Source organism: Leptosomus discolor, chromosome 17 (assembly GCF_034619465.1).
Source record: "Leptosomus discolor isolate bLepDis1 chromosome 17, bLepDis1.hap2, whole genome shotgun sequence".
Taxonomy (NCBI): Eukaryota; Metazoa; Chordata; class Aves; order Leptosomiformes; family Leptosomidae; genus Leptosomus; species Leptosomus discolor.
In genome coordinates, this window is record NC_141407.1 from 9391764 (window position 1) to 9401956 (window position 10193).

The following is a 10193-nucleotide window of genomic DNA, read 5'->3' on the forward strand; positions in this document are numbered from 1 at the left end:
AACAGCTTCCCTTGATGCCAAATGATCTGCAGTTTATCTCCCAAAGCACAAGTTTCACTCCCAGTCTGCACTGGGGAAACTTAAAGTAATCGTAGAAAACTATTCTGAAAGCAATCCAGCAGTAAAGAAGTCAAATAAATAGGGACCATATGCACCACGCCAGTCAGAGGCACCACACAAAGATGCTCTCACTTGCAGTGCTCAGTCCCACCCCAAGCCAGTGGCATGTCTCACCTGCCCCGCACACAGGGCTCTGCTCTGGTATGAAACCTTTCTCAGAGGTAATTTGCAGACCGAGTTTTGCACTCACACTTACTGGGTGTGTTTTCATCCCGGGTTTATCTCACTTTTGGTGGAGGATGGAGAAGAGAGATGGTTGCTAACACTGGGAACTGCCGCTGGTGGGTATTTAAACTGCTCTCTGGGTGCACTGCTGCAGGGAGGATTTCCAGTGCACCATGAAGGTCTCTTTGCAAGGGTCCCATTTGCTGTTGGACTGCCTGGGGTCTTGCCAACATGGTTTCATTCCAGCTAAGGCACAGGCTTGAGCCTCCTTAGCTGTGCCAGGCTTGGCTGCTTTGCTTCCCACAATCCTTTTTCTCCCATTAAATGGGGTGCAGACACTGCAATATCTGTCAGCCCCCAGCCAGACTCCTAGTGCTGAGCCTGGGGTTTGCTGCCAAGCAGGATCCGTCCCCAGCCCCGCACCATGAAGGTCTGCTATGGCCCTCGGTGGCTCTGCGAGGGAGGGCAGAGGCAGATGCAAAGCATCTCCTAAAGCAGATGACACCAGGACTTCTGATCCCTGTGCAGCCCGGCCCTGCCTGGTCATGCACGCGCATTTGAGGTGCCCCTTCAGTCCCCATTGGGAAGGCCAGTGCTGCCTCGCTGCTTGGTGCTGCTGGGACAGCTGTCCCCATTCCTCCCTGGCTGGGAGAGGTGGCAGCCAAAGGGCTCATCTCGAAGCTGCCTTTGCCTGGTCCCTGCTTTACATCAAGGAGCCCCAGCGCAGATCAAAGCACTCTGAGGTTTCCCTTCCACAGCCCAAAGTGACACACACCCTCTCAGAGGGTGACGCACTGCTGTTAGCAGCCCCCAGCTGCAGGGACAAGGTTATCCCTATCCCATCACAGCCACCTCCTTCTTGCCAGTCCTCCCATGGGCAGGCCAGCAGGCACTTGGCCGGGTCTGCAAATCTTTGGCATCACTTGGCACTGAACTCCTGCACCGGCTGCCCACCGTGGTGCCTGGGTTTGCAGTGCTCCCCTGCCCCTTGCCAAGGCACTGCCAGGTCTCCTCTTGCTCGACATCACCTGTGCTTGCCCATGGATGGAGGGTGATGGCAGCGCTTGGCACAGTCGTGGTGACTGCCACAGTGTGGGAACTGGGGAGGGTGATGGTGTGCAGCCCTCCTGGGGCACGTGAAGCACTTGGATGCCTGTTATCACTGAGTGTTGGGGAAAATACTGTGATTAGACAGAAAGAAGGAAAATAATAATGGCTAATGCTTCCAAAAGTAATTTGGGGACCCTCAATTTAGAAAGCCAAAACTGAGCTCCCTTGAAGTGGCTGTTTTCCAGAGGCTTCTCCAAAATGTCTGGAGGAGTTATCCGCTGTTTGGCACCAGCAGCATTTGCCATTTCTGCAAGCTGTGGCTGGGAACAGCTAGTTAAGATGCCAGCCTGCCTGGTGCTGGAGCTGCCCATCACCGAGCGGTGAGGAGTCATCTCGCAAAAACCTCTGGCTTTTGGATGGGTCAGCCTGTGCCAGGGCTAGCATTACCCCAGGCTTGGGATGTTACTGTGAGCAACGTTTCTGAAAATAGTCCCTGGCACCCCTCCATGCTGCTGGGCCAGGCCAAGTGTCTCTGAGCCTTGCTTCCAGCTTCCCTGTAGCCCCAGTAGGAAGAGGAGCTTCCCTCTCTCTGCACTGCCTTGGCTCCCCCTGCCCAGGGCAGACTCCCCCATCCCCCTGCTGCCGCCCAGCCCCGCAGCTCTCCCGATGGCCGTGCTGAAGGCAGCCTCCATATATAAAATTAGCACCCTTGCAGGAGGCTGCAAGGGGAAACCTGCCCTGGGCAGCCACAATGGGAAGCAGATGCTCTATGATTAAGCCCACATGCGCAGGGCAGCGCTGTCCTCTGAACGGGGCTGCAGTGCCCAGGCTGGGGGACGGAGGGCACACACTGGAGCAAAGGCTGCTTTGGGCAGGGATGGCTTGGGCTGCGAGCTGCCAGAGGGGCTGGATGCAGCCTGGCTTCTGGAAGCCAGGGCTGGGGAGGGCTGGCAGAATGGAGCCAGGGGATCTGCTTCTGCATCCCCCATGAGTGATGTTCAGGGTGGAGAACGTAAGAGCAGCTCCCCCGATGGCAATGCCCCATGCTTGTGGGAGCCGAGCTGAACTTTTCAGCTCCATCAGGCCAAGAGTTCTGTGTGAGACGAGGGCCGGGGAGCTGCACCCCAACGGCTTGTGCTGCCAGGGATGAAGCCCTGGAGGCCAGGAGGATGAGGAGAGCTGTCCCCAGTGCGACTCCTGCACAGCATCTCCAGCACTAGCTCCATTTACAGCCCACTTGGAAGAACAAGTGTCCAGCTCCAGCCAACAGCTTGACTCCCCAAACCTTCCCCCTCCATGCGGCCTTGGGTCACTGCAACACCCTATCTCTTCCCTGCAGAAAGGGATGCAGCAGAGTTTCAAAGTCCAGGGGCCGGTGACCCCGGCCGGGCCTCTCCTGCACGGCCGTGTCGGGAGGTGCAGAGGGAAGACCCGGGTTTGCTGTCTGCAGTCAGAAGCCCAGCATGAACAAGCCCTGTAACCTGAGAGTGATTTTCTAGATAAGATCTAGGCAAATGGGGGGAGTTTGCAAGGTCAGGTCACAGGGGGCTCACTGACCCCTCTGAACACCATCCCAGGACCCCAGCACCAGCGGGTGAGGGAGGATGCTCGTCGGTGTTGCTGGCTTCATTTCTTCTTGTTTTCTTCCCTTTCATGGTTTTGTCTCTGAAAGGGGGAAGTCCCCACTTATCTCCTGCCCTCTCCAGTCTCCCCAGTGCTGTTTCTCCAGCCTTGCAATAAGGGATGGCCATTTCTGTTTCTTCTCAAGGCATTTTTCCACCCACTCTTTCTGGCCCTGGTGGGAATTGTCAGCTTTGAGATAACGAGAAGGATGAATTGTTCATACAGGATGTTGCACGAAGCCCAAGTGCTATTTGCAGGCAATTTTAATAAGTAATAATATGGAGAGAGAACTCCAAAGGAAGTAACCTGGTACAGCAGACAAGGCAGATTTATCAAGGCAGGGAGGAAATACTCCCCAGAAATGAATCTGGCATGAGTTCCTGCACACCAGTCCCACGATCCTGTCTGCCACCACAGGCAACTCTTATCTGAAACAGTCCAGTGTTTAAAATAGACTGGAAAATAAATAGTCTTCCAGTGCGACTGATCCTCCAGAGCCTGCAGTTCATCCCAGCAGCATTTACAGTTTTCTCTGGAGTGTTTCCGACATGTACTTCAAGGCCTTCCAACTCTTTTCTCCTCCCCTGCTTGTGACATTAATGAACCTTAAGGGATTCTTAAAGCACGTTTTATGTGGACATATTTTTAAGCAGCAGAAGAGAGCGGTTCCCAGTCCTCTGTGCCTGGGATGGATGGAGAGTCACTTTGCGAGGCGCACTCCCAACAGGAATCCATCAAACACCAGGGCTAACTGTTGCTGCGGCAGCTCCGCAAGCTGTGAAGTTGTTTAATGTTCATTGTTCACAGCTGTGTCACCCTAATAGAGTATTTTATTGTTTTTCCAGTTGTACTTAAAACCATCATTCATTATCCTGCCCAGCCAGTGAATGCCTCACCTTTAATTGATGACACCAGACAAAATGCCTGGTCAAAGTTTCCAGTGTCTCCACCACAACTGGGACTGGCTCCCTGCAACCCCAGACCCTGCCAGCATGGTTCAGCCCCAGTGGGTGACCTGGAGGATGAGGGGGACATGGCCACCAGGAGCTCCGGTCCCCTGTGGTGTGGCTCCCAGCGGTGCAGGGGCTGCTGCCTTGACTGAATCAGCTGCGCATCCCACTGCGCCCAGCTCCAGCATCAGCGGCAGCTCCCGTGAGCACACCCCAAAATGCACCAGCAGAGCCATCTCCCCGCACTGTCCCCAGACGCTGGGCTGGCCCGTCCCCTGTCCTGCCCCACGCCACCCCAACGCCCTCCCGCCTGCCAGCCTTTACATAACATTTGCGTATGACAACTAATTGCAGGGACTAACTTTTTTTGGTGGAGAACAGCCCTTTTCACAGGCGGGGAAGCCTCTCTGCTCTGTGTAAGTCCTGACAGACTCTGTACAGTAGTTAAAAGGGATGGCATTAAAGAAAAAGAACTTAAACAACCCCAAAGTGAAGGGCCTGTAATTTATTTACTCCCCCCAATGAAGGCTGGTTGCAAATCACTCTGTGTAAAAATAACTCCTTTCTCCAACTTTTGATCTCTGATATTCCTGTATTTCCCTGGGGAAAATGTAAATCTATGAACTTATTACTAATGTTTCCTGTCCCTGACAGTGGAGCCAGTTGATACTTTACTTGAGAAGCTGGAGAGAAAAAAAAAAAAGCAGCATAAACTTAATGACTGCGGACTGTTTCCAATCTTAGTTTCACTTTTCAGATGGAGAGTTTCCATCTTACAACAGGGAGAGGGAGATTTTTAAATAAAACATGATTTAACTTTAGCCAAACTTCCTCCCAGTGTTTATGCTTTTGGATCGGGGGTTGATCCATTTAAAGCTGGTTCCTTTTGAAGCAGCCCCGGCTCGTCACTGCGCACCGACACGACGGCTTGGAAATTGTCTGTTCCACTTCTGGATCCGAATTCCCCAGCCTTTGCCTGCCTCGTTGCCCTCCTGCCTTGCCCTGCCTCAGGAAATGGCTCCTGGCTCCTGCTCTCCTCTGCAGGTAGTGGGCAGCAGGCAGGGGTGGGTGATGGTGGTGTGGTGGCACCTTGCACTCACTGGGCATCGCCTTGGCACTGCTGTGGGCACCTGGCTTGTCCATATTTTAAAGCATGGCCATTTAGAACTGCTCCATGTCACTGCTGCCCCTGACCGTGATCATTTTGTAGCCCCAAAGTCACATCCAGGAGTGGCTGGTGGGGAGGCACAGGGCAGGAGCTCAGAGGTCCAAAAAATGTTTGGAACGTTTCCAAATTGTCTCATTTTGTCATGTTGCCCCCCAAACTAAACACATATCTAGTTCAAAACAGGCTTAACTTGGAAATGTAAGCTCTTCAGTGGGAAGGTCTGCTCAGCCTGCTGTGCTCCTGCCCAGGTAGAGCACAATCTCTCTGAGGTTTTTCAAGCTTTTTCCTGTTTCAGGATAGCAAAAAAAAAACCTCTCCCAGAAAATCTCAGAGCACAGGAAGATCATTTCCTGGCAGTGCTGGTGCCGGCAAGATGGCTGCATGCAGGCAGCCCAAGCCTGCCTCCTTCAAAAATGTCCTCTTCAGCTTCTCCCTCCTGGCTGGGGCTTTTCTCCCCATCCCACAGAGCCTTGCCAGAGCTGGGGGCCCTACAAGTCCCAGGATGGCTGGTGTCAAAGGGGAGCATCAGCTCCTCTGTTGAGGGCTCTGCCCGCACCTGCGGTCCCCTGCCCGTCCCTGCCCTGCTGCGGGCTGGGGGTGCCTGGGTGTCCCTGGGGGTGCAGGGTGAAGCAGAGGCAGCCCAGCCCCACGGCCGCTGGCCAGAGCCAGCAGCAGACCTGACGCCAGGCGTGGAAGCTGGTTCCCGCAGGAGTAATTCAGGCGCTGTTTCAACGTCAGCCAAAACACTGGGAATAAAAGGAACTTTAATGGGGTCTAAGTTGAGCTGTGCACCCTGGAGGATTCCTGGCTGCCTCTGTTCGTGTCAGATAAATAGCCCTGTGACTGCAGTAATGTTTAACATCCCCTCTCATTATCTCGCTGGCACCCCCGGGCTCCTGCAGGGATTGCAGCCAGGCCCTGGCCACATCTTCCCCCCACCGCCCCCAGTCCTCGTCCCACTAGCTGGGCCACAGCAGCGCTTAAGAGCATTTTTGAAATGCGGCCTGATCCAGGGCTTAGGAGAAGAGTCTGTGAGCTGAGCTCAGTGCTGGTCCTACCACAGGGCGAGAGCCTCGGCACCCTGTCCCTGCAGGCCAGCCCTCTCCCAGTGCCTCAGTTTCCCCGTGTGTAGTACAGCCTTAGTGAACCTGGCTTTTTTTTTTTTTTCTTAAGAGCTTTGAAGTTTAAGGCTGCATAAAAAACCGTATTATATACAAGTGGTCAAAGTATTAATGTTTATTAAGCCTAATATGCATCATCAGCCATTCCAGCATCCCAAAGTGTCTGTTGGAAAGAAGGGTCCTTAGGTCCCTTGTCCCATGTCCCACATCCCACATCCTGTATCCCTGCCCCAGCGGGTGCTGTCAGCCATCACCCTTCCAGGCTTCTGCCCAGCATCTTCCTTTCTGCCAGGGAGGGTTTGATTTTTCTAAAAGGGGAGGGCTGGAGAGAAACACCACATTTGGAAATGACCCCGGGTCTGGCACAAATGCCTGCCACCCCGCTCTGCCAGCGGGTCAGAACAAGGGAGGATTGAGCCGTGCAACCTGCCGGCCCTTGAAAGGCTGCTTGTGCTGGGGACCACCGGCACTGCTGTGCTGGGGGGGACCGTCCCCCCGCTGCCACTGCGGCGGAGGAGCCGTCTCCAGCTAACCAGACATTCCTCGCTCTCCTGGCCGACCTGATCCCTGCCGCAGCTCCCCGGGGATGCTGAGCACCGCCCTCTGCAAGAGGGGCTTGAGGAGAAGACCTGTATGGCTCCCAGGGATGAGTGCTGGAGGGGGTCTTTCCCAGGCAGCTGAAGATGTGAATGCACAAATGCTTTCTGAGGGTACTGTCCCACTCAATCCCAGCTCAATGGGGGACCCAGCACTACAGAAGCAGGTGAAAACGTCACCGAACTGGCAGCATTGCCTGGATTGTCCCCACGGGGTTTGGCTAAGCTGTGACATGCCCCTTCCAGGCAGGGTGACAATTGCACAGACCCCGTGATGCCCCCAGGACAAGGGGGAAAGGAGCTTGGACGTGGTCCCCAGACAGTGGTTGTGGGTCCAAAGCTCAGCTCCTGCCAAGCTCATCCCACAGAGGATTTTGGCAGGGGGATGTCCAGGGTTCAGGGCTGGGGCAGCTTGTCTTCAACATCTGTCCCAGTGACCAGCGTTTCCTGAGTCCTCAAAATGTGCCGGTCAGCCTGGGGAAGAGGGATGGCTCTGGGTTATGTGGCTGCCCAGGCTCTGGGGTCCCTCTTTGCCCCCCTCACCCCCATGAACTCTTTGAGCAGTTTTTCAGTGCTGAGGGCTCCTCATGTTGCACTGACCACTAACATGAGGCTGTGCAGGTCTGGGGCCCCAAACAAGCAGAGCATTTTCCACCATCTCCCCTTGTCTCTGAGCTCTTCTAATACCTCCTTCCCAATCACGCTCCATTTTCCTCCCTCTCCATCTGGGCTCGGGGAGCAGGGCAGGCTCCATAGGCGTGCTGATGCAGACAGCCATCCCACCACATTTTCAGGCATGTTATGAGATGGTTGGAAATACCATACTTTTATTTTAATTTCCCTGCTTGACACAAACCCACTTCCCTGCCGCAAAGCCTCTCCACGTGGGCAGCACTGCAGCAGGGTCCGGCAGCACCCATGGCCACCCCTCACCTGCATTGTTCTGTCCAAATTATTCCATTGCTGGGGGCAATAGAAACCCAGCGCTTCTCCCAGCTCTTGAGCATGTACAGCCAAGTGTGTCTCAGAACAATCCTACACCTCCAGGGGCTGCTTTTAAGGCAAATATTTTGCTGTAGAGACCCACAGCAAACAAGCCATTAGGCTGCCAGTGCAAGGTTTCCAGGATCCCACCATCCATGTGTCGATCTGCTGTGCCCACAGCTGTAACATCTGTCCTCTAACGCCTGGCAGTGGGGTGGGAGCATGCAGGGCAGTGTGGGGCTCTTGGCTGCAGTCCCATCCTTCTGGGAGAAGCCCCTTTTTGCCACCCAAGTCTATCCTTCCTCCGCCCAATTTCAGGCTGAGTGTTACCCACCAGCTGCTCGATTGGGGCTGAGCTGTTGGGATCGCTGTGAGTGGAGCCAGCCCTTCTCCAGCACAGCCAGGGCAGGATGCTGGTGTGGCTGAACCTCCGACAGCGGTGGAGGTGACAGTGGGTGCTGCCAGATCAGGGGGTGCTCTGGTCCCCTTCAGTGCCCCCCACATTCAGGGGAGCCCGTTGGTACTTTTCACCCTCTCGGCGAGTCCCCAGGTGGCTTCCTGGCACTTGGGAGCAGGATTAGCTCTCAGCACTTGCCAACTAGCAAGTGTCCTTATTGTCACCTCGGTGGGGATGCGAGGCCAGGCTGGCACTTGGGGTGCAGTGCCGGGGGTGCTGCCTGACCCTAGATCTACCTACAGCCTGCCTGCCTGGCTCACTTCTCCTTTTGGGCATTTAGCACTGTCTGGAATCTCCATCGGGGGGAGAAGAGGAGACAGACAGACAGACGGGAGCTGCTCTGATGTAGAACAGAGATGGGAACACAAGAGTGGAGCCTGCGAACGCCCCGGTGAGCAGCCCAGCATCGAGGACAGGGCGAGAAGCACGTTTGTATCATTACTCATGGAGAAGCTGGCAGGGAGGCGTGCAGAGAGGGCCAGATCCCCGCTGCTACAGCGCTGCTGACTTCGCACAGGCATATCAGGAGGGAGTGCGCAGCCAACCGCCTCACCAGGATCCAGCCTCTTCCCGCTGCGGGAAGTGTAAAGCGAGCTCAAAGCGTGGAGCCAGGGATGCTCTGTGTCCCTGGGGCTGGTGTGGGGTCAGACTTGCTGTGGGAGTGTGTTGCAGCAACTCTGACTGAAGGGAGAGAGAAGGAGACAGGCAGGCTGGCCCCATGCTGGGGAGTACAGTCCCGCCAGCCCCAAGCCGGGACCCATGGCTCCGCACAGCCCCTGCCCTACGCCGGCCAAGCTTTCCTCCACTGATCTTTACGTATCTGAATAGGGTAAAGAAAGAGAAGGAAAAACCCAGGGGAGGAAACAGCCTGTCCCCAGAAGCCCTCAGCACACGTTTCCCCTGCTGAGCAGCTGGGAAGGGCTTGAGTGGACAGTGGGGCCATCTCCGTGCCAAGTCCTGGAGCTCTGGCTTCTAATCCTGTTTTCCAGCAGGGAGCCCACACCTTGGCATTCAGTGGTGCATGAAGCACGTTGGCTCCCCAGGGCTACCAGCACCCCTTTTAACACCTCTGTCTGGATCTGCAGTGGGAATAACCAGGCAGGCTCCTCTTGCAAGGACAGTGGGGCCGTGATACAACCGCACGCAGGATCATCCCCCAGCCCTTTGCAGCATGAAGCTCCCTTTGAGGCCATAAAATGAGCTGGGAGTCTCATTGCATCAGTTTGGGGAGACTGTGATTGTCCTGGCCAGCACATGCCAGCAGCCTGGTGAGCGGGGAGGTGGCCAGCACACCGTGCCCTTGCACAGGAACGCGCAGCTGCTGAGGAACAAGAGCAAAAATTCCCCTCCTGGCGGGCAGGTGCTGTGGGAAGCAGAACTGGGAAGCAGCACCATGGGGGCACACCGGGTAGGGCAGACTGGCATGAAGCACCCTGCCTGCGTCTGGGAGTTTCCCAAATTAGCGAGGGCACCGGATTCACAACTGCAGGAGCTCAGGGAGGTGCTGGGGAAGGCCAGGGATACACTTGCCAGTGGCGGGCTGGGAAGCCCTGGCGTCTGCTTCTGGGGATCAGCCCAGCCCAGATGCTCAGCGTCAGGCATTTGGAGACAGCCCAAAGCATTTCTTTTGTGCATGTTTGCATTCCAGGTGGGGGTAAGCCTGGAACCAAAACCCAAAAGCTTTGAGGATGCTCGTGGATGAATCCTATGTGGACTTTGTAGCCCAGATCCACCTGCCAAGATCATCTTCATCACCACCATGGGCCTGGGGTCAGTTTTTAGTTTCCCCCACATGGGTTAGTTGATGCACAGGTGAGCAACTCCAAGCACCCCTGCCTGCAAAACCTGAGCTGGCTCTTGTCAGGTCCTCAAGACAGTCTTGGAGAATGGATCACTCTTTGAATTAACATCATTAAATTGTCCCAGGCAATTCTTGGACAAATCTAAACCCTCTTATTG